The following is a 27800-nucleotide window of genomic DNA, read 5'->3' as shown; positions in this document are numbered from 1 at the left end:
GGTCTGCCCTTGTTCCTGGGGCTCACCTTGAGGACGGTTTCTTGTCAGATGACTAAGCATCCTGTTTGTTCCTGTGCTCCCTCTGCCCCACCTGGTGATTTGTTGTAGGGCATTGTTGACTCTATTGTTGGTATGGTAATTTCCCACCTGCCTAGGTGGGAGTCCTTGTGCAGCAGTTAGATATGGTAATTTCCCACCTGCCTGGGTGGAATTCCTTGGGCAGGAGTGGGGTATATAAGATTTTCCCCAAGGCTAAATAAACGGCATTCAGCTGATCTCCTTTCGAATGACCCAGGTCTCTTTGTGTGTTCTTTCAATCTCCAGGCCCTTGTCCGACTTGCGTAAGGTACAGTGGCGTGTGAACTGTACCGAGGGGGTAACACAGAATCGGGTGTTACAACAAGAGTCACTGCCAAATTCCTTCTATGAAGCTACAGTTACCCTGATACCTAAACCACACAAAGACTCAACCAAGAAAGAGAATTACAGGCCAATCTCACTCATGAACATTGACGCAAAAATTCTCAATAAAATACTGGCAAACCGAATCCAAGAACACATTAGAAAAATTATCCACTACGATCAAGTAGGCTTCATCCCAGAGATGCATGGTTGGTTCAACATACGAAAATCTATCAATGTAATCCATCATATAAATAAACTGAAGGAAAAAAACCATATGGTCATCTCATTAGATGCTGAAAAAGCATTTGACAAAATTCAGCACCCTTTTATGATAAAAGTTTTGGAGAGATTAGGGATACGAGGGTCATTCCTAAATATAATAAAAGCTATTTACAGCAAGCCGACAGCTAACATCAAATTAAACGGAGAGAAACTCAAGGCAATCCCACTAAATTCAGGAATACGACAAGGCTGTCCACTCTCTCCTTATCTCTTCAATATAGTGCTTGAAGTTCTAGCAATAGCAATAAGACAACATAAGGGAATCAAGGGGATTCAATTTGGAAAGGAAGAAGTTAAACTTTCATTATTTGCAGATGATATGATAGTATACATAAGCGACCCCAAAAACTCCACCAAAGAACTCCTACAGCTGATAAACTCCTTCAGTAACGTGGCAGGTTACAAGATCAACTCCAAAAAATCAGTCGCCCTCCTATACACAAAGGATAAGGAAGCAGAGAGGGAAATCAGAGAAGTATCACCTTTCACAATAGCCACAAATAGCATAAGATATCTGGGAGTATCTCTAACCAAGGAAGTGAAGGATTTATTTGACAAGAACTTTAAGTCTTTGAAGAAAGAAATTGAAGAGGATACCAGAAAATGGAAGGATCTCCCCTGCTCGTGGATTGGGAGGATCAACATAGTAAAAATGGCAATTCTACCAAAAGCAATCTATAGATTCAATGCAATCCCAATCAAGGTCCCATTAAAATTCTTCACAGAGATTGAGAGGACAATAATCAACTTTATATGGAAAAAAAAGAAACCCAGGATAGCCAAAAAAATCTTATACAATAAAGGTACTTCTGGAGGCATTACCATCCCTGACTTCAAACTCTATTACAAAGCTACAGTATTGAAAACAGCTTGGTATTGGCATAAAAACAGAGAAGTTGACCAATGGAATCGTATAGAAGACCCGGATCTTAAACCACAAACCTATGAACACCTGATTTTTGATAAAGGAGCCAAAAGTACACAATGGAAGAAAGAGGGCATCTTCAACAAATGGTGCTGGCATAACTGGATGTCAGCCTGTAGAAGAATGAAAGTAGATCCATATCTATCACCATGCACAAAACTCAAGTCCAAATGGATTAAAGACCTCAATATTAATCTGAACACATTGAGCTTGATAGAGGAGAAAGTGGGAAGTACTCTACAACAAATGGGCACAGGGAACCGTTTCCTGCGCATAACCCCAGCTGCACAGACCTTAAGGGCAACATTGAATAAATGGGACCTCCTGAAGTTGAGCAGCTTCTGTAAAGCAAAGGACATTGTCACTAAGACACAAAGGCAGCCTACTGACTGGGAAAAGATCTTCACCAACCCTGCAACTGACAAAGGTCTGATCTCTAAAATATATAAGGAACTCAAGAGACTAGACGGTAAAATGCCAATTAACACAATTAAAAAATGGGGTGCTGAACTGAACAGAGAATTCTCAACAGAAGAAGTTCGAATGGCCAAAAGACACTTAAGGTCATGCTCAACCTCCCTAGCTATCAGGGAAATGCAAATCAAAACAACTTTGAGATATCATCTTCACCTGTCAGATTGGCTAAAATCCAAAACACCAATAATAACCTTTGCTGGAGAGGTTGTGGGGTAAGGGGTACACTCATCCATTGCTGGTGGGAATGCACACTTGTGCAACCACTTTGGAAAGCAGTGTGGCGGTTTCTCAGGAAATTCGGGATCAACCTACCCCAGGACCCAGCAATTCCACTATTGGGAATCTACCCAAGAGATGCCCAATCATACAACAAAAGCATATGCTCATCTATGTTCATAGCAGCATTATTTGTAATAGCCAGATCCTGGAAACAACCTAGATGCCCTTCAGTGGAAGAATGGATGAAGAAACTGTGGAATATATACATGCTAGAATACTACTCAGCGGTAAAAAACAATGACATCTTGAATTTTGCAGGCAAATGGATGGAAATAGAGAACACTATTCTGAGTGAGGTAACCCAGACCCAAAAAGATGAACATGGGATGTACTCACTCATAATCGGTTTCTAGCCATAATTAAAGAACATCGAGCCTATAAATTTGGGATCCTTGAGAAGATAATAAGAAGGTGAACTCCCAAAAAAAGATATAGTAATCCTCCTGGATATTGGAAGTAGACACGATCGCCAGACAAAATTGGGAACTTGAGGGTTGGGCGAGACTGGGCCAAGGGAAGATGGGGAGAGAAAAGTGTGAAGGGGAGAACGGGGGGAGCTCGGAGGAATGGGGTGCTTGGGATATAGGAAGGGTGGATATGGGAGCAGGGAAGCATATATCTTAATTTAAGGAGCTACCTGAGGGTTGTCAAGAGACTTGACCCAATCTTTGCAGTGACTGTCTGTGTCTTTGGGCACTGTTCTTGGTTTGCTCTGTATTGCCACTGTCTGTGTCTCAGGGAGCCACTGAGGTCTCTCTTGGCTCTCTCTTGGTCTGCTCTCTTGGTTCCCTTTCTTGGTCCACTTTGTGCCATCATGGCTTGTGCTTCAGAGTTCCTCTCTTGGTCCTCTTTCTTTGTCCTCTCACTTGGTCCTCTCTGTGTAATTGCAGATTCTGTTTCAGCATTTTTCTGAGGTTGCAAGAGGGGGATAGGACGGTTTTGGGGCAGAGTGGGACTTGTAGCTTGCAGAGTCTGATAGATGGTGTGGGGTGTTGGAGCAGCCTACCTGCAGGAAACTCACCTGCTGGCTTGCTAGAGAAGCTGAGGCAGGTAGGGGAGGGGCCCGGGGTTTTGCCCCAGAATGGAGGGCCTAATGAGTGGGGTGTCCTGCTGGGTAGATGGTCACTTACCTCTTGGTCCTCTCTGTGTAGTAGCAGGCTGTTTCAGTGCTCCACTGAGGTTGCAGGAGGATAGGAGGGTTTGAGGGTGGAGTGGGACTTGTAGCTTGCAGGGTCCAATGGATGGGATGGGAAAACTCCAATTTCTGTCTCTGGGTATTTATTACTCATGCTAGAGTGGGGTAGGTGGGTTTTAGTCATTCAATGGGTTATGGATTTTGTCATTATTTAGAGGTATTGGTTACAGGTTGTTACTGGTAATGGTCAGGGAAAAAGCTAAACAAAGGAAATTAGATTCAAGGTTCTTATTTTGAAAAAAAAAAGGGGGATACAGATATGATAAGATAAAAGGGTGTATTATTGAATGTACTTTGAAAAGATAAAAGGGAGGATATATATAGATATGATAAGATAAAAAGGTAGATTATTGAATCTACTTTTAGAAAGCAACTACTAGCTTTAAATATTTTACATTGGATTGGACTTTTGTATATTGTATATAAATTTTGTGTATCGTTACAAATTTGAGATTAATTTTGTTAGAACATACTATACTTATATTTCTACTCTTGTTCAAGGTTTTGTACTTACACAACTCAGCAATGCAATGCAAATTTCTAGTCCTTGAAAATTATTATTACCAACTATTTAGGATAATAAGGAAATGCAGGTTAGTAGTTAATCACCTATTATAATCAAATTTGTAGTTACATTAGGTATGTTTTTGAGGTCAAATGAAGATATATTTTACATAGACATGTCATCTTCAAACACTTCAGAGATCTAAAAATATGGCATTTAAGATGTTTTAATAACATAGGCTCTTTTTATGGCAATGATACATGTTTGCTCCTGACAGTACCAATCTACTTCAGAGAAGATGATGGGCATCAAAGAAACTCCACATGGAGTTTACTTTATTTGTGGCAAATGTAAGCCACTAGGCATTAAAATGCCCTTGCCTTGACTTCTGACAGTATGCTGTCCTAATGGGACAAGTAGGACACAAAAGAAAATGACCGCCAAACATTGTCAAGACAAGGATGGACAGCCCTTCAGAATATCCATCTTCACAGGAAAGTCTGTCAGATATTCTAGGCCTGTAGGCTGAAGATGGATGCCCTACCATTGCAGAGGAATTTTGGGTGACTATTCAGGCAGTCAGCTGTTTCTGTCATTTCTCACATTTTTTTGGAAGTTGCTTGCTTGTTCCTGCTTACTCAGTTCATATTATTTTCTTCTTGGGTTTCTAGGGGAGCTGAAGACTAGATAGCCATAGTTTTCCTTTTTACCAAATGGAGAAAAGAAGTTATGCTATAAAGTAAATTAGGTACAAGACTTTGGATTCACAAAGGTAGGATAGATATTGAGTATTCTCTCTGAATTTATCAAATGCAGATGGAATAAACATTGTTGATGTATTTATTGCCTGTATATTATATATAATGATTATACTTACTGAATATAGTTTTTTCTTATATGAGTTATAACCTTCCTTTTTATTTTAGATTTATTTTAGATTAAAAGGGGAAATTTAGTACTATATTATTTATGTTTTAATAAATAAAGTTTTCCTGAAGATCAGTGCAAAGCAGTCAGAGTAGTCAGTAATACAGGTCAGGCAGTGGTGGCACACGCCTTTAATCCCAGCAGCCACAATAGTAGAGGCCAGGCAGCGGTGCACACCTTTAATCCCAACACTAGAGAGGAATATAACACAGGAGACAAGTCTTGACTCAGAGGATTCCTGGAGGCAGGATCACCCATTTTGGGTCTGAGGTAGAGGTAAGAGACAGTGCTGGCTTCTTTGCTTTTCTGATCCCCAGGTTGAACCCCAATATCTGTCTCTGGGTTTTTATTATTTGTGCAACACGTACCCATATAGTTGTTCACACCTATTCATAACCCCAGTTCCAAGGGATCTAATAATGTATGTGATACATGCATGCAGGCAAAATTCCATAAGCATAAGGTAAAACAAACCTCAAAATATTATTTCTACACAGTTTTTATATTGCATGGTTCCACTCTCTACAAGTTAGGAACTTCTGTCCTGAAGAAAGAAGCCAAACCCCTCGATTGTTAGACAGGAAATAGAGAATGTAATTCTGTACTACCTCAACACTGTGCTGCCTGCAAAAGTCATAGATAGTCCCCAGAAAGAGACACAATTATCTGTTAACAGTGAAAAAAAAGCCCAAAACAGTGACTATACCCACTCATGAAATCATACTGATTCCTAATGAAGTCCAGATGAACTATAATTTTATGCTCAGTACAAATTAGTACTGTTGGGGTTATTTATATAAGAAACAGCTCTCATCTCTAAGGGAATGAGATCATTTATTCTAGAGCCAAATAGGGGTAACCATGGCAAAGGAAAACAGATTTAGGCTACCCCAAATTCCATGTTCCAATATGGCAACAGTTTCATGAAGTTTTTATAGAAGCAGAACCAAAAGAAGTCATAAATCTAGACACTAATTACACTGGAAATACCAAGTAGGCAGGTTCCAGGGAAGTAAGGAAACCTTCGCTATGGGAGTCAGATGTCCTCTAATAACATTCTAGCTTAGTTTAGGTGGAAGCTAGTGGCCACCTAAGTTAATACATCCCCAAAGATTTCATCTAACATTAGGTCAGATGAGGTGGGCATGTAATGGCTACTAAGGAGGCTTTCGATAGCCTAAGATAAATTGTAATGAGGCTCTCTGTAGGATAAACAGGCAGGTGAAAGAAACACATCCTCAACCTGAAATCAGAGCCGAAGAAAGGTTAAAAGGGGCCAGTGAAAGAAATATACTTTGGTTCTGAGACCAGAACCAAAGAAACACTCTGCCCCTGACCAACTCAGCACAAAAGCCAACCAATCCCTGAGTACACAACCCAGCCAATCTCTTGAGTTTGTTGAAGCTCAGGGATTGAAATCTGACCAATTTCCACCCTGAAAATCTTCACTCTGGAAAAACTCTGCCCCTAAGAAGCCCTGTATAAGTCCCGTGCCAATTCTCTCTCTCTCTCTCTCTCTCTCTCTCTCTCTCTCTGTTTTGACTCTCTCTCTCTGTTTTGATTTTGGTTTTTTCGAGACAGGGTTTCTCTGAGGCTTTGGAGTCTCTCCTGGAACTAGCTCTTGTAGACCAGGCTGTTCTCAAACTCACAGAGATCCACCTGGCCTCTGCCTCCTGAGTGCTGGGATTAAAGGCGTGTGCCACTGCCACCTGGCTTTCCAATAACTCTCTTGAATGAGGTTTGGGTGGGAAGACCTTTTCTGGAATGGAGCTGAGAAGTAACAACTGAGCAGAGCCGAGTGGATGGGGCTGTAACACTTTCCCCGGGGAAACCTTCGGAGCAGAGTTGTTACCCGACAGGGATCCTGAAGCAGAGCTGTAGTAGCTTCTCTGGTTAGACTGGGGAAACTTTTCCTGGAGCAGAGCTGTCAGTTGCTACGCTTAGGGTAACTTTGTGGTATTCCTTGGCTCCCGGCTGCCTGGATACTTTTCCATCCTAACTGTGATCTTTACACACTAGACCTGCAACATTCCAACCTCTCTACAATCACTGAAGTTCTAATTACTTAATCAGCCATGCAGAAGGTCCAGCGTAAGGTGCAGCTTCTTTCTGGGACCTTTTCTTTACAGCACTCAGGGTCTGACACCTCACAGGGCAGCACTTTGTCTTCTTTGGGTGCAAGGAGATTAGAGGTCCATGGCCTCTAATGCAATCACTACCATGTTCTTCCTCTCCCAGAATCTAGAATTTAATTTTAAATTAAATTTTAATTCCTCTTACAGAACCTAGAATTCATGTCCCCCAAAGAAAGTCATAAAAACCTAAAGAAGGCACTCTTCTCCCTTTCAGATGCCTCCAGAAGGTTCCTGTCCCAGACATGGATGTATGGAGGTTGTGTATGATGCTTAGGTTAAGAAGAATCTGAGCAGACTGTACTGGGGACCCCCTCCTTGGTTAATGACCATCAGGTCATTTTGTTAAATAAGATGCCCACTCTCCAGTCTTTATAAGCATAAAAGCCGTGAAATGGGGCTTTGTGGCCTTCAGTCTAAAGGTTTCCCAGTCACTTAGAGTTTTGTATAAATAATTTTGTCAAATTTTCTTATTAGCCAGTCTCTTTACAAAAGTGTTGGATGTAAGCCTGACTACAGGTAAAGAAAGATTCACAGACTTCTATGCACCAGCTTGCAACCTGGGCTCTGCACAACTTCCGGGTTTCCACTCAACCTGGGCTCTGCACAACTTCCGGGTTTCCACTCAACCTGGGCTCTGCACAGCTTAAAGTTTTCCACTCGTAAGCTCCATATTTCACTATTTAACCAAATTCCCTGCAAACCTTTTTGTTCCGGTTGACAGCGACTTTGGTAATAATATGTCTGACTTGAGCTGGAAAGTTCCTGCAATAAAGTTAATACTTAATCTACTTAAACGTGTTCAGCAGAGAGATGCACTGAGCTACTACTGAACACTGGTGAATTCTGTATCAAATATATAAATCACAATAAATTCATAAATCCTTTTAAGAAAACAATGGGGTGAAGACCCATTTAGATAGGAAGAGCTCTCTGTCCTGGGGAATTGGTTAGCTAAGGCCAAACTGGAGGTATCAGAAAGAGGAGTTCCTCACTTTCTCAGGGGAACAGCTAACAGAAAAGTCGTCTGCACTGTCCTAGAACTCAGGAAAGCCTGGGTTTCGGTCCCTAGCACCTCAAGTGTTTTTAAAAAGAAAGGCAAGGGGAAAAGAAGATAAAGGAATGGAAAATAAAACAGAAGGAAGGTCGGAACGGGGTCGGCTGCAGGAACGACAGGTGTGTAGGTTCAGATGGATGGACAGGCTGATGACAGAGGACAGCTGCGGAGCTGAGTCAACAGCAGGGGAGTGAGCTGAAGTACCAGGGTCAGCTGGGAACTCCCTGTCTGTGTTACACACACACACACACACACACACACACACACACACCAGGCATCAGGCGACAGGTCAGGATGGAGACATTGTCATCGTGGTGCTAGATGGCTACCATTGTTGGGGGCACAAATGAGGGAGTCACACCTGTTCCTTTGTCTGGTGTGTCTGCTAAGTTCTTGGGCTTGGTTGTTCTGATAGGATTTTAATGCATTCCTGTGCCCCTACTGTCTCAACCTACCAATACATTCATTAGATGCTTCCCTTTCTATTCCCAGGAATAGGTGATTGCTCAGTCTGTGCTGCATGGGCGGGCCCAGACAGAAGGTGGTGTTTGCAGGCCCACCCTTGAGCACAATGGTCCTTTTCCTTCAATATGGAGCCAAAGCTACTTGTAAAATGTAATCTCTCAGAACAAAGCATACTTGGAAAAAAATCACTGTTTTACACAAATATGTGTAACTTGGAGCAGGACTCTGCCTGCTCTCAGCAGGGAAAAGAGAGAAGTAAAAACCCTGACCCTGGAGTCTGGGATGTGGATTCCATCCTCTGCTGAAGAAAAGGCCAGTAGGCCTGGACCGAACAGGGAGACACATAAAGGGGCTGGCACACATACACATAGCTCCCACTGTGGCTGTCTGGAGAAAGATTCTTTGAAGAAAAAAGAATTTATTCTGGAGTCAAATTTTAAGATGCTCGCCTAGGAGCACAAACTTGGGTTATCCCAAGCACCATGTTCTAATGTACAGGTTTGTGAACGTTTTATACTTAGAGAATGAAAGACACTTTCAACATAGTGATGGAAACCCCGGGAAAGCATGCTACAGCAAAGCCAGGAAATCTCTGCTCTAGTTTTCAGATGCTATCTGATGACATGTTTAGCTTCCGGGATGATGGATATGGTCTACTAAGTTACTACACCCTATATGATAGTCCTGAGAATGTGAGATCAGACCCATTTGAATGATACATGGCGATAAAGATAGCATTGGATAATTTGGGTTTAGGTCTGTAACATTCCAACTTTCCATAATCAGGAAGTGCTTATTAGTCAGCCAGTCAGTTCAGTCTTATAAAATCTATAGCACAGGTGTATCTTTTGTTTCTGGGAACTTCAGTTTAAGGGCTTAAGATGAAACTGGAACAGTAGGGAGGTGCTAGTCCATGCTAGACCTTACAGTAGGGAGATGCTAGTCCATGCTAGACCTTACAGTAGGGAGGTGCTAGTCCATGCTAGACCCTACAGTAGAAAGGTGCTAGTCTGTGCTAGACCCTTACAGTAGGAAGGTGCTAGTCTATGCTGGACCCTTATAGTAGGAAGGTGCTAGTCCATGCTAGACCTTACAGTAGGAAGGTGATAGTCCATGCTAGACCTTACAGTAGGAAGGTACTAGTCCATGCTAGAACCTTAGCGTAGGAAGGTGCTAGTCCATACTAGACCCTTTCATTAGTCTGATACAGGTTGAATTTCTTCTTGAAATGCAAAGTCTAACATTCACATTTGAATCCTTTATATATTCTTCACTCCACAGCTTCTAATAATGAACCTCAAAGAAAAACAGAGGTTATTTTAGAATTGTATTGGTTTTGATATTGTCAGTTACGTTGATTAACAAACAGTCTTGATTATCTTGAATAGGAAAGGCCATCCCATTAGGTAGAATGCAGATGTGGAAGAGCTGGAGAGATAAAGCACCCTTGTATAGAGAAGATTATACAGAAAAGCGCAGTTGGAGTCACTAGCACTGGGAGAGGGAGGCAGAGGATGATTAGTTCAAGGTCATCCTCAGCTACACCGCAAATTCAAAGCCATTCTGAGCTAGAGACCTGCTGAAAAAGAAATTAAGTGTCAGTTATAATATAAGAGTAACTAAATAAAATTACAACCCATAGTAGGGCTTTTAAAATGGAAAGAAACCTTTGAAATTATCTGGCATTTTTGCATTTTCTTCTTATAAATTCTACAGCTAATGACAATGAATTTTGACATAGATTTCTTGTTTGTTCTGTAAAAAATGAAATGATTTCTCCAGTATACCCAAAAGTGAACTGGGGCTGGAGTAAATAGAGAAACACGTGACAAATGCATGTGAAGGGAGGTTTTGCCTTTGCTGCTTTTACAGCGAGATCCTATGCAACAGACCCGAGTTCCAGCAGTTAACACTTCACTAACTGGGACTCGGTGGCAACTCTCAACTGCCCTATTCAGGACACAAAATAAATTCTTCCACAGCATGGGAGAAAAAATTGTATTAGTCACAGGCTTGTATCCAGAATTGTGGGTACAGGCTGACTTTGTAGGTCAATTGTTAACCAGATTTAGCCACTTGTCCCAACTGACAAAAAAAAAAAAAAGGCAGAAAGGAGTAGGAGAAAAGGGGGTTGTCCATCATAAACGTCTATCATGGCCATACAGGGGAGGAACTAGGGACCAGCATCCTCAGCCCTGACTTTGGGTTGACAAGAGCTTCCAGATAACACAGGGACAAAGCAAGTGGCAAGAAGCATACATTGGCAAGCAGCTTTTGATGAGATTGTGGTCGAGTTGATCACTGTCTCATGATTAGCCATATGCAGCCTTGTCAGTAAACCGGCTGCTGCCATTTGGGTGTGGAGTGGGGCAGGGGGTTGTTTTGACTGTTGGAACAGAGTTTATTGGTCAGACCTGTAGGCAATGGAAACCAAGGTGACCACAAGAATGACTCAAAGAATACACCATAAAAGTAGGATGGGTTTGGGGCAGCCTGCTTCAAGCTTATGGCAAAGGCTGGAGACTTGTAGGAGCCATTCTGGTGGTTTGGTAAAGAATGTGGTTGACAATCTACTGATTATGATGTGCCTACAAATCTTGAAAATATTGTTGTTACTGTTACGTTGGTTTCCTCTGCTGTGGCGGTCTGAAAGAAAATGACCCCCATAGGCAGTGGCACTATTAGGAGGTGTGGCTTTGTTGGAATAGGTATGGCCTTGTTGGAGGAAGTGTATCATTGTGGAGGAGGGCTTTGAGGTCTCCTATACTCAAGCTACACCCAGTGACACAGTTCACTTCCTGTTGCCTGTAGATCAAGATGTAGAAGTTGACCCAGCACCATGTCTGCCTGCATCCTGCCATGTCCTGCCGTGATAATAATGAACTACACCTCTGAAACCGTGTGTTACCCCAATTAAATGTTTTTCTTTATAAGAGTTGCTGTAGGGCTGTAGAGGTTACTCAGTGATTAAGAGCACTGATTGGTCTTCCAGAGGTCCTGAGTTCAATTCCCAAAAACCACATGGTGGCTCAGAACCATCCATAATGGAGTCTGATGCCCTCTTCTGTTATGCAGATCTACAGAAGACAGAGCACTCATATACGTACATAAATAATTTTAAAAAAGAGTTGCTGTGGTCATGCCGTCTCTTCACAGCAATAGAAACCCTAAGATATTAGCCTTGGAGGGAGAAGTATTATCAGTTTTAGATGAATGCTCGTTAAATGACCAACATGTCCACATACAAAGTTGGTCAAGAATGTGACCAAAAATTTGGGGCAGCAAAAGAAACAGACGTAAGATGAAGGCGCATATGTTGCCCCTCGCAAAGCCCAGGCTAGAGAGACTGGGCAAAAGCAGCCTCTAAGCTCCTGTAAGACTCCTTCAACCTCTAGAGCTGATACTTACCCGTGCTTTAGTTTATTCTCTGGAGTGGCATAGCAGGGCAGGTGCCACTCAACGGAGCTATCAAAAGCAAAATAAAAAAATGTCAGAACCATCTCTCATTTAGAGACAGGTGGGAAGTAAGAGTAAAGTGGTCATATTGCACTTTTAAATGAACTCATGACCTCAGTCCTTCCTTGTGCTCCTGTGAGCGATGGAGAGAGAATGTTTTCCCCTTGTGGGTCCGTCCTGGGGCCAAGCCTTAAAATAACATGAACAGGAGAAAACATTTTTACTTAGATGCATATATTTCAGAGTTCCATCAAAATACGAGACCCAAGGAGGTGGCCAGATGATTGTCACCTACCAACCTGTTACAGAAAGGATAATGGATTTGGGGCTTTTGCAGGGTGGTGGTGGAGAAGAAGTACAGAGGGTCAGGAAAAAACTGGACAATGAATAAAATTTCCCAGTCCTGCAGATAGGGGCTCCTGACAAAAGATGACTCCAAAGTAGCTTTCTTCCTGGCATGGACTAGTGGAAATTTCTTTCAGAAATGTAGCTTTCCTTTACCAAAGGAGAAAGTGGACACTATATTTAAAGCATTTGAGATCAAGAACTTGAAGTTCTTAACTTCCTTTTAACCCCAAATAATCAATATGCCAAAGCAGCATATTTGAGGTTAGCATCTGAACCCCTTTATATACATATACATACACATATGCATATACATTTTCATTTGAATATTTTATCCTGGAAAAGTACGAAGATCATGTGAAACTATACAGCATTTAAAGAAGACAACATGTTTTTAAAGGAAGAAAAGTGATTTGTTAAAATTCTCCAGGTGAGGTTTGGTTTACCTGACTTTTTATTTATTAAAAATGGAGTTTGTATTTCAACTATTAAATCTTTGGGGATTAAGACAGATTTCAATGAAAGAGAAGCTTATGTAAATATGCCATTTTTAGGTTGGAAATGGGGACAATTTTCTGTTCTGCGCAGATATCAATGTCCTGTTGAGAGGAAGATTTCACAAAATGCCGAGGCCAGTGTTCAGCATAAAAACCCAGCCAGCACAGAGTGGAGGGAGAACCAGGAAGGCTGCGTGGGAGGCTTTGTTTCCTGGAAGGCAGCATCTTTGAACTTAATAGCTTAAGGGTGGGGGGGATGCAATCTACACCTCATGTAAATGGGTTTCAATGTTTTCTCCCCCCCCCCCCCCCCAGACGGGCAATACAGTTGAGCACTGACAGGTTATTAAGAATTTAATTGCCCAGATGTTAGGCCTTTTCCCTTCTTTCCGAATCTATTTACTGCCATTGTCCAACAGTGATTACCTCCTGTCTCCGTCTCTGAGATGATCTCGGTCACTGGAACAACCTTTCATTCGGTACCCGTGGGGTCTAGCTGGCACAAGTCCACATTCCCTTGGCTCACTTTGAAGCATGGGTACTATAGCCCTTTCAAAAGTGTTACTCTTGAACTCTTTAAAATCGAGACAATTGTTTTGTTTAAATTGACTGTAAATTTTATGGTGTATACGCTCATTTTATCCTGATCCACGTTTAAATGTAAGATTAAGTACAACCACTGTCCAGCTCCCCAGAATGCGCCACTTTTTTTCTGAGCCTTTCGTTTTGTGATACTGCTCCCTTCCCCCGTCTCATGTCAGTCAGCAGCCGTTTTAGGGGGAAAACACCCCCACAGTAATGGCTAGAGAAGACTTTTAAGCTTGTATCAGTATGCTGGATCATGGGTAACCCAGATAATACAAGAAAATTACTCAAACAGCATCCTTTTAACAGATCCTAATCGAGGGAATTTCAAGGCTTGGTCTGCTCCTTGCCCCCTCCTTCTCAGCTACCCACAATACCCCTACCCTTCATAAATAAACCACTATCATCCTTACAAAACCAAATCCTGCTCTATGGGAGCGCGACTCCCATGGGACCTTCTGGGACACATAATTTACCTACTCTGGTCACTTGCTGCTGTGTGGCAACACCCACGCTTTGAAGCTAAACTGCTGATGTTATTTCCCTCCCATGGTCTGTGTCGCACTTTACTGAAATGTAATCAGCAGAGCAGCCAGGTCTACAGTTCGTGGACTCTCAGTGCCTGGCCCATGCTTTATGTATGATCAGGTTTCAGCAATTATTGCTGATTTTATTCAAAAAGCACCGTGACAAGTCCAAGGATAGCCAAATAGTACATTTTCTGACCATTTTCAAAAAGGAAAACTTAACGCTGCCTTCAGTGAGCTGGATTCTGAACTGCAAAACTGGGAATGTCTCCTCTGGTTTTCGGTGGTGTTCCCAGGCTGTCACCTTTCAGTTCAAAGGACAAAGCTCATCTACCCCTGGACTTTCTCAAGATGGTCATGGTCTGGGAGTTAGAATAGTCAAGATGTAACTGGCAACCTTTACTTTCCGGGCAGTGGTTTTGCTAGAAAGAGACAAACTTTGTAAAAAAAAAAAAAAAAAACAAACAAACAAACAAAAAAAAACCACTGAAAATCAGAACTGAGGCCATACACTGTGATAATAGCTCCTTGCCCATGGAGTATGACAGAGTATCTACTAAGCCACCTCATAACAAAGGGTATTGTCTCTTACTCCTTCCCAAGAGAAAAAAAATGCTACTTTCACTTTTAACTTTCAAAACAAAAGAGCATATAATTACACTTGGTAAGAGATAATAATGATATTGAAAATTGTATCATAATCTTATATAATGTTAGCTTTCTGTTGTTCTAACACATACCTGAAATGACAAACTTTATAAAAAGCGTACTTTGGCTTGCAGGCTAAGGTGTTCCAGTCCATGATTGCTTAGCTCCATTGCTTTGTGCTATCATATACAAATATATAGACACATACAAATATATACACATATATAAACAACAACTCTTTAAAAAAATCAATTACAGGCCTGCAGATATGGCTCAGGTATTAAGAGCACTTGTTGTTCTTGCAGAGGACCCTGGTTCAAACCCCAGCATCCACAAGGCAGCTCACAAGTGTCTGTAACTCCAGTTCCAGGAATCTGATGCCCTCTTCTGACCTTCATGGGTACCAGGCAAGCATGTGGTACACAAGCATATGTGTATGCAAACACTCAAACACATAAAGTGAAATAGATAAATATTTTTAAAATTTAACAAAAAAGAAAGGAAGAAAGAAAGGAAGGAGGGAGGGAGGGAGGGAGGAAGGAAGGAAGGAAGGAAGGAAGGAAGGAAGGAAGTTCAGAGTCATAGGAAGTGAACGCACATGACTCCACCAAACGAACAAGGTAATTTTTATAGTAAGGAACTACAAAGAAACAGAGGATTGTGAATTGCTGGGCAAAAAAAAAATGCAAAAATAATTATTTCATCAGAGAGACAGAAAGCGTAAGGAAAGAATACAATAGAAATTCTAGAGAAGACACACGTACCTGATGAAATGAAGAACACAGTAGAGTAGCCATACCAGACTTCATCAAGGAAAGGGCCTGCGCTCAGAGCAAGTCACTACAACTAGTCAGAGAACAGGACAGAGGGATAATCACTGGTCATACTTCTACGTACATATCGGGTGTTAGTGTGGGAAGCCCTTCTGCCAATGTGGTGCTTTTATTGGTTAATTAATAAATCTGTTTCAGCCAGAGGTTTACAGAATAGAGCTAGTCAGGAAAACTAAACTGAATATTGGGAGAAAAAAGGTGGAGTCAGTGAGAAGCCATGTAGCCACTGCTGGGGACAGACGCCTCCGCTGAAGCCCACTGAAACTTTTCCGGTAGGCCACAATCTCATGGTGACGCACAGATTAATGGAGATGGGTTAGTTTAGGATATAAGAGTTAGCCAGAAATACTCTTAAGCTATTGGTTAAACAGTATTACAAATTACAAATAATATAGTTTCTGAGTGATTATTTTGTGGTCTGGGCAGCCGGGAATGAACAAGCGGTCTCCGACTACAGGGTGTATGGAAGTTTTCCCTCAAAGCCTACAGTCCTCTCTTTTTCCCACCTCTCCACCCTACCATTCATCCCCTTTGTCCCCCTAGAGAGTGTTTTTTCTAGGATTATGGCATATGTACATATTCAGTTTTATGTGTCTCAGTAAAATATAGAAGCCACAAATGAGAGAAATATATATATATATATATATATATATATATATATATTTGTTTTTCTGTCAGTATTTAGAACCATTCAATATGATGATCTGTAGCATACATTTTTCTGCTAATGGCATGGCATCATGCCTTTTATTTTTTTTTAAGGATGAAAATTCCTCTGTGCAAATGTTCTGCGTTTTCCTTACCCACTTCCCTGTAGTCGGATACCTAGTAGTTCCATAGTTCAATTACATAAGAAGTGGTGTAATAAACATTAATGTCTCTGTGAAAAACTGGTTATTTAGATAAGTACCCAAAAGCGGTACAGTGGGCATGGGTCATGTAGAAGACGGACTGTCATGTTTTTGTTTGCTCGGTTTGGTTTTGAAACTTCCACACTTAGCTACATAGTGGTTGGACTAATGATTTCTACCTCCACCAGTAATGTATAAGGGGGGTCCCCTCCATCGACATCTGCTACTGCTTCTTTCTTAGTGACTGGGGCAAGAAGGAATCTCAGTTCAGCTTTACTTTGTATTTCTAGGATGGCCAGCAAAGCTGAACATCTGTCTATTCATTTCCTAAGTTCATATTTTGATCGAGTAGTTTGAGTTCTTGTTTGTTTGGGTTTCTTTTTAGTTTTTTGTATATTCTAGAAACTAATGTTTGGCCAAATGTTAAGCTAGCATTTTAACTTACAGATCAATCACAAAGAAGCACCAAACACCTTTTATTTGACATTTTACATAGACCATAATGATAAAAGACAGACAGACAGTGATAAAAGGCAGCATCCTTTGACTTAGGGAATTCTAATTAAAATGACATCATCTAACACCGGCTTCCTATTGTTTAGCTATTGCCCAACACAAACTGAAACACAGGTGACTCTTCTCATTTCTGAGATGGTGATAGAATTCTCCCAGCGTTTAAACATATTCATATGCACAGATATATAAATTTAATGATTAAAAACATGCATTAGGTTTGAGGTGACATGCCCATCTTTGTGGAAAGTAGAACTTCACTAAACAAGTCCAATCCTATCTTGAGAAAGGGAGAGCAGTATAGTATTTATGCATCTGGAATTGTTATTTTAAATAAGATCATATGCACTTTACTACGAGTCAGTTTTATTTATCAAGACTCTGTAACAAATACACTTTGCCATTCGTGATCTGAATTTTGGTGTATGAATTAAATTATAGTAGACATGCAAAGTCATGAGACATTAGTTTTGTAATAAGTGAGGCAGTGGAATTACTCATTAAGATGAGCTATGAGGTTTGCCCTTTCTCCCTTCTTCTGAAGTCCAGAAAAAATTCATCTTTGTATTAAGAATGCGCTTTTGAAATTCTCCCAATACTCCATCATGTATCCTTTCCCCAGTTGATGCCTTTGCTATTGTTGGCGTCTGAGTAAGAGAATCCAGAGGACTGACCTGTCTTTCTCCCAAACAGACCATGAGTTTTGGTCCAGTCTTATGCTAGCCCTCCAGTTCCACAGTGTGGCATTGGGCATACTTTTGAACAAAAGTCTTCTTGCCTTTCTCAACATCACCCATTTTTAATTTGCTCCTGTGTGGTCAGCACCACAATTGCTACAACCCAAATATGGATGTCCTGTTCTCTCATTCAAAATTTTAGGTGTAGAATCATATCTGAAAATAAGGACAACTGAACTTCTTCCCTTCCCTACTGCATCCCTTGGTCTTCCCTGTTGTCTTGCTTCTCCAACTGAGACTTTAAGCCTGTACTGAAGAAGAATGGACACCCTTGTCTTATTTTTTATTTTAGTGGAAGTACTTAGAGTATTTATTTAGCATAATGTTGGCTATAAGTTTGTCATGTATAGCCTTTATAATATTGGGATATGCGCCCTTCATTACTAGGCTCTTTAAGACTTTTATCATGTATGGATGTTGGATTTTGTCAAACGCCTTCTTTCATTTACTAAGAGGATCATGTGATTTCTGTCCTTGAGTCCATTTTGTGAAGTGTTATATTTATTTATTTCTGTAAATTTTTAACCATGTATATTCTTGGAATTAAGCCAATCTGTTCATGGTAAATGCTCTTTTTAAAAATATCCTGAATTTGGTGTACAAGTATTTTATTGAAAAAATTTGCATCTATTTTCATTAAGAATCTTGGCATATATTTCAGTGAGTTGATAAACATTTTGTTTTATGGCTACTACCACAATCATGATACACTTTCTTCAATCACTCTAGCCAGCTACCAACATAAAATCTGGACCTATAGCTTGTCTTTTCAGGAATTTTGTGTGAATAACATTAAAAATGTTGTCTTTCCCAATCTGGCTCCTTTCGTCAGTGAAATATTCTAGTGATTTGTCCATTGTATTGCATTGTAAATATTTCATATATATTTATCTTTAAAGTCAATATATCTTTAAAGTACATTGACTGATTTAATTCTGTAGTTTTTCTACTATTCAATGGCTTTCCACAGCTGTTATTCCTTTCTCATTAGCATTAGAAAATTCAAACTTAATAAAGCATTATGTAATCTATTTCTGGGAGTATTTATCATCCTTTTTTGTTTATTTAACATATCCTTTAGAGTTCGATTTGATCTTTCCATAACTGCCTGGTATTTAGGATTGTGTAGTATACCTGTAATATGCTTTATATTATATGTGGAGGCTGAAGAAGGTAGGCCCATTCCCATCTTGTCTGAAGGTCAGAGAGTTTGGGGACTAAAAGGATTAATGGCACCTTCTAAGTCAGGAGGTGATTGCCTGGCCCTTTTGAAGTTAATATAGCTTGGTACCATCCTGATGGCAGGTGGTCAGGATATGCAAATGTACTTCTGCTCCTTCCTTTGTAACTATGAAGGCACCTAGGGAAGGGCTGTCTTTAGGGTACAGGCTCAGTGTATGTGACTTGGGACACCTCATCACCTAGGCAACAGAATGCTGATGATTGGATCTCTCAGAGTTGACTGTATGAGTTAACCTTTTGTTTCATGTTAATGAAGTCTTTTGTTACCTTCTCCCCCAGTTTACATTGAATATAAATGCTGTGGAAAAATAATAATTTCAGGATCTGAGTGAGTCATAAAATAACCTCCAGGTACTGTCTTTTGTTTTCTGTCTTATTATTTTGATGCATCTTCATATAATTTTTCTATGCCCACACTCCTACCCTGGTAAGAGGTAATTTTGTCACGGCTGGTCCTTAGCAATTATAATAAGCAAAAAAAAAATGTTTCATTTTCTTAGAGACATATGCTGGAGCATTGTCTATATATATACATATATATATATATATATATATATATATGCATGATGACCATAACTTCTAGCAAATGTGTGATTACCAAATCAACCCTTTCCCAACTCAAAGCAGTTTCCCAAAAACCTCAATAGGTATCAATGGTGTGGTGTACATTTTAGTTTTCCAAATTCTACAAAATGGAATACATTCATGTGCCAGATTTCATTCTTTTGAGTACTCTTTGAGTTACTTCCTGCAGGTAGTGGTGTTTGGTTGCATGTAGCTGCTGAAGGAGACAGATGCCAGAACCTTACTGGTAGGCCACAGCCTCATGGTGATACATGGATTAATAGAAATGGGTTAATTTAAGATGTAAGAGCTAGTTAGAAGTATGCCTAAGTTATGGCCAAACAGTGTTGTCATTAATATAGTTTCTGTGTGATTATTTGGGTCTGGGCACCTGGAAAATGAACAAGCAGCCTCAGTTTACAAATGGTCCCCACTGTCGGTCATGAATCCACATAAGAACTTTAAAAAGCTTAAGGACAAAAAGAGGACTTCTAGACCCATAAAAATGGGTGCCAAACGCAGTTTCTTGGTAGCCGTATTTCTTTTTTCAGATAGGCTCTGTTTGCTGACTGCAAGCAGAGATGCAGCTTCTTTATGAGATGGCTTCCTGGTTCATACTGGCACCAACGTCTCTGGCTCTTTCCGGAGGTCCAGCTACAGAGCATTTAAATGGGGTTTGTGGGTAGACTACTACAAGTTGCTTAATGGCAACACAGACAAGCTATGTCTCTGGAACTGGGGCAGTGAGCATGGCTCACAGAAGCAGTGGATGTACTTATGCCATATTGAAAGGCCAAGAGAAGTTGAGCCAGCATCCAGGGTTGCTGCAACCACTCTGCTTACCATTTACTGTGCTCCTCATCAGAAAAGGATTTCAGATACACAACAAGTCAGATTATAGACATAAAAGACCTCTAAACAATGCACACTGTGTTTTAAAATGTATATAGGCTTGAGAGAGAGAGGAAAAAGAGTAAAGAGAAAATTTTTCTTTCCTATTTCTCCAGTTCTTTCCCAAGCATTCAAAGCTGCTGTGTGGCATAGACCCAGGATGTGGTCATCATATACAGCTTGCTTTTTCTATAGTAGGATAGTCTCCCTCTCCAAGAATTTGATCTTGGGAGATTTTCCTACATCTAGCTTTACTCTGTTGTTCAATAATCTTAGTCTCTTCTCTGAACCAGGCACTCCACTGTAATTGTGGACCAGGCTCTAAAACACCATTAACCAAATTTATCCAGTTTTTACGAATAATTCTCTTACAAACTGAGCACGAGTTTAACATTTGCTTCACAAAAGGTGAATGCATGCCATTTGAGACTATTGCTTCTTTGAATCTCCTTAAATCTAACAATATCACAGGAGTCCATTCAGTTCTTACAGAGCCTCTAGTTTTTGACAATTCCTGTAAGGTTACTGGAAAATTAAGTTTTGTTATCTGAAAATCATAGGCTGTTCAACTCTATTCTTATACTGCAATGCTGAAATTGACTCTCTATTAAATTCCTCTGTCTAGATTGGAATATCTCTGCGATCTGTTTTTACTAGTTTTTTTTCTAGGGCCTGTATATTAGCACTCAGATTAACGAATGATTTTTGTGATTTAAAAAACAGATAAAACTGATAATACTTACAAATGACATTACATAAATCCCATCTAAAAATTAGATGTCCTCTCATTTAATCATTCCATTTTAAAACTGTCCAGCATATTATTAAACAGAGACCCAAATCCCTCCGTTGTAATGGTGTTTCCCATTTTTTTAATGCAGGAAAAATTCTCTCTTGTAACTAGTTCATCCCTTTAAAAATTCCCAATTGTCTTACCGAATCTACCCATGATGTTGATGAATACGTGAGGCTGATTGCTGCTGAGGAGAACAGTAAAGGCCTGACTGGATTTCAAGGCAGCTACATATTTTCCACAGTGGGAGAGAGAGGGAGGGGACTTCCTCATTCTTTCCTCTTTTTTTCTCTTTGTTTCTTCAAGCCTAGATTCCTCCTCCTATTTATTCTCTCTACCTGCCAGCCTCACCTATCCCTTTTCCACCTAGCTATTGGCCATTCAGCTTTTTTATTTGACCAATCAGGTGCCTTAGGCAGGCAAGGAGAAACAAATGCAACACATCTTTACATATGAAGCATACATCCTTACATCATTGAACATATGTAGCATAAACAAAAGTAACACATTTACACACCTTTTCACAGTTAAAGTAATATTCTGCAGCATAAACAAATATAGCACATCTTTGCCTAATAAAACAATATTCCAAAACATGTATTCTTTAATTACAACTGACAGTATCCTAACTCAAGGAGGGGATGTAAGGTGGGATGAGACAGCAACTCACACTCTTTCATTCTGAAGATTTCAAACAGATAAGAGCTGCTTTTCTTTTCTGATCTTCAGGATGAACCTCAATATCCATCTCTGGGTTTTTATTATTCATGCTACAATTGGCAGCCAATATTTGGGATATAAATTCATTAAAAAGCTGCTTGCCTGTGGCTTTTTAACCACTGGCACAGGCCAGAGCTCTGTGTGGTGCTCCCACCAGAGCTGCCTGTGGGCTGCAGCCCCACCGGCTAGGCTTTCTTTTCTTTTTTCCCCAAGCCTCTGAGTGAGTTTGGGATTTTCCTGTAGTAACTTCTTTGAAACAGTCTCCAGCTGCCACCCAAACTCCAGAAACACCTGGGCTCAGTCCTAAGGTCAGGACTTACTGACCCTAGACTGGCTGGTTCTGCATTCAGGCAGCCCCCAACCACATGAGCTTTTTCTGAATCCCTGTGCATTTTTCAGAGTCCCCTTATAATTATAATTTTAACTTATAATTTAAGTTAAAAGGGCTATCCAGAAATGAGCCTAAACTAGGTCCAGCATTCATAACAAATAACAAGTCTCCATGTCATGATTTGGGAGCTGATTCGTGTGGCACAAAAGAAAAAGCCTGGTGCAAGTACATTTTCTTCTCTCAGCAGTGAGATCATAAGACTCGATGTACTGTCCACTAAGAATCCTGGGTATCTTCACATAGATTGATGATTGGTAGTTGCAAGAGCCCAGCTGATGTTTGGAATTCAAGTGCAGTAATTACCCTACACTTTATAAAACATGAAGTTCATTATTTTGTGGTATTTGCTTCAGTATACTAATGATACTGTGTAATTATGGCCATTATCTAATTCTCGAACATTTTAATTACCTCCCAAAAATGAATTCTTTGCCTCTTCATCAGTTTGTCTCTCCTTTTCTCCATCTTTTGGCAGTTACTAATTTTCTTTATCTCTGATTTTGCTTATTCTGGATTTTGCATTAATTAATTAATTAATTAATTAAAACATTCAATATGTGGCCTATTTGTATTTTCTTTCGCATAGGTTCACACATGCTGTAACACATGTCAATATTTCCCCATCTGTTATGGCTAAATAATATTCTGACAGATGAATATTCCATTTTCTGTGTTTTGAGTAGTTTAAGTCTTTTCCATATTTTATATATTATGCATAGTGTGGTCCTGAGGATCTACTCTAAGTTGTTATAAAGCATATGCTTTTAACTATATCAGGTATACACACACACACACACACACACACACAGGAATAGAATGTTGGCTCATGAAACAACTGTCTAATTTTCTAAGGGACTGCTAAAAGTTTCCCACAGATATACTTCCCATGAACCTTTTGCATTTCTTGTGTTGTTCATCGGGTACTATTCACCTGATCAGCCAGCCCAGTGAGTTCACTTACAAGAAGCTGGGGGGTTCTAACTCTTCCCCAAGAAGTGTGAGGTGTGAGGTATGGCTAAGCTGACCCACAGCTATGGAGTTTGAAGCAAAAGGTAAAAACAGAAATGGGGTTCAAGGAGAAACAGAAGAGACAGACAAAGCAATAGATAATTGAAGATCTTGGGTTAGGAGTCCCAAGCCAAGTCTGAGACTAAGGGACTCTGCCTGAGGTCAAAAAGAGAGCCAAAGGAAACAATAAAGGGAAACCAGGAGATGTGATCCAGAGAGATTACCTTAGATACTGGAGTGGATAGCCAAGACTCTACTAGAGGCTGTGGCGTCTTCTATGAATCTGAAGTGACACAATGCAGCAACTGTTTGGTATGTTATCTTCCAGATCTTTGTTGATATGGGGGTAGAGTTTCCACCATCTGCCCAGGGACATAGTTCCCAGTCTTCTGCTTGAGTCGATTTCCCAGAAAGGCTTGTCTGAACACAAATCCTGGGCCCTACACTCTGAGTTTATGATTCAGTAGGTCTACACTGGTGCCCTTGCATAAAAGGGGGCTTCTGTCACCCTTTAAGCCTTGCCCATTTCAGTGAATTTAATGCTGAAGTTTGTCACCGCCTATATGTTTACCTTAACAACCAGCAGATGCTCCTCCTACTTACAGGGAAAAGAACAGGTTACAGAGAAGATAAGATCTCAGAGACGGATGTTCTGGGTGAAAGTAGGAGGCAGGTGAATGAAATGAAGACCATCTGAATTCACGCTTTCATTTCTTAGCAAGTCTGAGGACTTCCTGGAAGCCTTTCCTGCAACCATCATTTCTCTTAACAACTGACCAGCTACCGTGACGCTGGAGAGTGGCGAGGCGAACAGAGCCAGAGCTCACATGCATTAAGGCACAGTGCAGAGAGGCTGGCGAAGCTCACAGTGGGAAGATAAACAATTGCTGCACTGTTGGTAGGAAGTGAAGCAACATCTGAGCTTTTCAATGAGCTCTCCGGTCATGTTAGCACATGAGCTGAAAGACAAGTTATGGAGACCTGGCGGTAGCTCGGTGATGTGCACGTACAGGACTTTAGAATCCGCCTCCCTTGAACATCTAGAGACAAGCATGCAACCATCATCAGGTGCAAGCCACACTTGTAGGGGTGACAGGACAACTATATGGACCCTGTCTCACTTTCTGGCTTTCTGGAGCAAAGCCACCCTGTTATTCTGGACCACTCGCCCTCGTGACTATTGACAGAGACAAACGTAGTTCTTACTTTTAAATCTCTTAATTACACTAAGTCCGTCCTTAACAAGTGTGGGTATGTTCAAAATAGAATCGTAAATATTTGAGGATAGAAGACATGAAATCATGAAAACAGAAGTAGTGCGTGGTAAGGGATGAGCTGGGGATGGGAAATCACCCTCGATGAGGTGTCAGCAAAGGGTTCTCTTGCAGTCTGCCAAAAAAACAGTCTTCCCCCGTGCACGCGTATGTGTCTGTGTGTGCGTCTCTCTCTGTGTCTGTGTGTGTCTCTGTGTGTGCCTGTGTGTGTGTGTCTGTGTGTGTCTCTCTCTTTGTGTCTGTGTGTTTGCGTATGTCTGTGTGTGCCTGTAGGTGTGTCTCTCTATGTGTCTGTGTATTTCTGTGTATGTCTGTGTATGCCTGTGTGCACGTCTCTGTGTCTCTCTCTGTGTGTCTGTGTATGTCTGCGTGTGCCTGTGTGTGTCTATGTATGTCTTTCTGTGTGCCTGTGTGTCTCTGTGTGTCTGTGTGTCTCTGTGTGTGTCTCTGTGTGTTTCTGTGAATCTGTGTGTGTCTGTGTGTGCCTGTGTGTCTGTGTGTGCCTGTTTGTCTCTGTGTGTCTGTTTATGTCTGTGTGTGCCTGTGTGTGTCTCTCTCTGTGTGTCTGTGTTTCTGTGTGTGTGTATGTCTATGTATGCCTGTGTGTGTGTGTGTGTGTCTCTCTGTGTGTGTGTGTGTGTGTATGTGTGTACATAGGCTTATTTTAGGAAATTGGCTTATGCAGTGTGGAGTCTGGCAAGTCGGAGTGAAAGGAGAAGGAAGGGAAAGAAGGGTGGAAACTCAGGCAGGAGTTAATGCTGCGGGCCTGGAGCAAAATTTCACCAGCAACTTCAGTTTTTGCTCTGAATTTGATGAGGTCTCTCCTGGCATTATCAGGGTAAATTTAAAGTCTTAATATGTGAACCACAACTACAAAATACCTACAGCAACATCTGGGTTGGTGTTTGATTAAAACGTCCAGTACCACAGCCTAGCTTAGTTGATTTATAGAACTTTCCATCACAACTTCTCATAGGATATGGCATTTAATTTAGATTGAACAATGGATAAGATTGCAGTAAGCATGTGGCTTCTATCAGGCTGATTTTCACACACTTATTATTAGGCCATGTGTTCTTGAAGCTATAACTTTCCTCATAGATATAAACTGTCTAATATAGGCTGTGGTTCCATATGGAAAAAAAAGATATAATTTAAACCTTCAGTATGGTTCAGTCAGTGGAATAAATGCTGCAATTGAGAAGCTATTTGTTCAGACTGAAATACTGAGTGTTGCCCCTACCAGTCTCACATGGCCACTAGCATGGTTTTCATGGTTGCTTCTGTCACATTCTGGAAAGCACGGAGTATTGGCGCAGTGGAAGAGTTCTCTATCTCTCTGTCTCTGTCTCTCCCACCCATCAGCCCCCTGCCCCCTGCCTCTGTCTTGTGTGCACGCACACAACTCTTCCAAAGCACTCAGTCACTTGAAAGGCACAGTCTCTGGATGCAGATGAATCACAAGGCTTACGCATTCACAATGCTTGTGAAGTGCGTGTACAAGAGGCAGTGGCAGCCTCTGCGAGGTGAATCTAAGTCCAGCAAAGGTAGGTGCTCATCTCACAAGTCCAGCAAAGCGGGGGGGGGGGGGGGTGCTCTCATCTGACAGAGAAGGAGGAGTTAACCCACTTGAAGGTTGTGCTGCCCCAGCATCTCTATGTTGTCGGCAACTGCGCGGAAAGACCTACCAGATGGCTCTCCTGTCTGCCTCAGAGTCTCCACCATCTGCTGACTCTATCAGCACTGGAGACATGTTTCCTTCCTGTAAGTCTGGTAATTTAAAAAAATATATATTTTAGACTTTCTGGGGGAAAAAGTTTTGATCTAAGAGAGATGACAGGGACCCGAGGAGAGGATTTGGAGTGCGATTGTCTCTGAAGAGTCTCTGCTGTGTTTACTACAAGCTCAGCTGCTATGAGTACCTAGCTAAAAATTACAGGTCTAGTGCATTGTGGGATATACTAGTCCCATTTTTTTCTAAGCTAAAATGTGGAATATATGATGATCTGGTCTCTGAAGGAAGATTTGTTTGTAAGGGCTGGAGAGGTGGCTCAGATAGTAAAGCACACACTGAGGAGCCTGGCAGCCTGAGGTGGATCCCCACATGGTGGAACGAGAGACCCGACGACCTTGAGTTCTTTTCTGACTACCACACATGTGCCATGATGTATGTGTACACACACTATATACAGACGCAAGACATGACTACCACACACACGTGTCATGATGTATGTTTGCACACACTATATACAGACACAAGACATGACTACCACACACATGTGCCATGATGTATGTGTGCACACACTATATACAGATGCAAGACATGACTACCACACACATGTGCCATGATGTATGTGTGCACACACTGTATACAAATGCAAGACATGACTACCACACACATGTGCCATGATATATGTGTGTGCACACTATATACTGATGCAAGTCATGAGTACCACACACATGTGCCATGATTATGTGTGCACACACTATATACAGATGCAAGACATGACTACAACATACATGCGCCATGATGTGTATACACACATACTAAATACAAATCCAATACATATTTTCAAAGAAGTAATACTTAATCATAAATTTGTGGCCCTTAAAAAGTCATTACAGCCTGCCACATCCATTTTTCAGACATTGAGAAAACAGGCAATGTGGTACATTAAAGTCCAGCAGAAAAGTCTAATGCAGGATAGACTACATATGGTTGCTCTTGTTTTCTTCCTGAAGCAATTTCTGGAATTGATTGGAAAAGAAAGCCCAGAGAAGCCTAGTGGTCTCCTGGTGAAGGTGGGGATCATGGTCATAAACAAGATGGAGTTTAGACAGAGAAAGATCCAGAAGTCTGCCCAGGTGCGAGGTTGGCTGACAACCAACTTGAGTCTGAATGACGAGCATTGGAAGAACAGTTGTGTAAACACAGTGAGCCCAACAGAGCCCAAAGCTCCCACAAGGCTAACAGCCCTCAGCTCTCCATCATCCGGAACTGACAATCCTTGCTACCTGTATGAGGATTTCAGCAGATCCCAGGTAGGTCAGACCTTAGCGGCAGGGTTAAACTAGACTTACAAGTCTACTCCAGATATGCCTTAAAAAAAAAAAAAAAAAAAAAAAAAAAAACTAGAAAGGATTAAGATAATCTGTGAGTAAATTATTGACAGAATAAAGTATAACAATTTAAAAAATAATAGAACATTTGGCCCTTGGTAGTGTGAAATTTAAGTCCAACATCCAGTCTTAGCTTGGCTTGTTTCTAGGGAACTT

At 41.0% G+C, this 27800-nt stretch overlaps 1 long non-coding RNA gene and 1 pseudogene across 3 annotated transcripts in view; both read right to left on the bottom strand.

The window, feature by feature from the left end:
* Nucleotides 1-9963: 9963 nt before the first annotated feature.
* The window catches only part of LOC119821215, a 48144-nt gene continuing 30307 nt past the window's right edge, over nucleotides 9964-27800 (bottom strand). The window contains exons 2-6 of one of the 3 annotated variants that reach the window (XR_005286591.1): nucleotides 23475-23533; nucleotides 15472-15553; nucleotides 13374-13521; nucleotides 12058-12294; nucleotides 9964-10228 (exon numbers count right to left, since the gene is read on the bottom strand). This is a non-coding gene — a long non-coding RNA (uncharacterized LOC119821215). The remainder of the gene's footprint in view (nucleotides 10229-12057; nucleotides 12295-13373; nucleotides 13522-15471; nucleotides 15554-23474; nucleotides 23534-27800) is intronic. The other 2 variants (XR_005286594.1, XR_005286592.1) reach the window with 2 other exon arrangements.
* Nucleotides 16851-19229, bottom strand: LOC119821211 (annotated as a pseudogene).

The sequence above is a fragment of the Arvicola amphibius genome, chromosome 1, assembly GCF_903992535.2.
Source record: "Arvicola amphibius chromosome 1, mArvAmp1.2, whole genome shotgun sequence".
Lineage (NCBI taxonomy): Eukaryota > Metazoa > Chordata > Mammalia > Rodentia > Cricetidae > Arvicola > Arvicola amphibius.
Note: the sequence above shows the minus strand (reverse complement) of the source record. Positions and strands in the feature narration are given on the sequence as shown.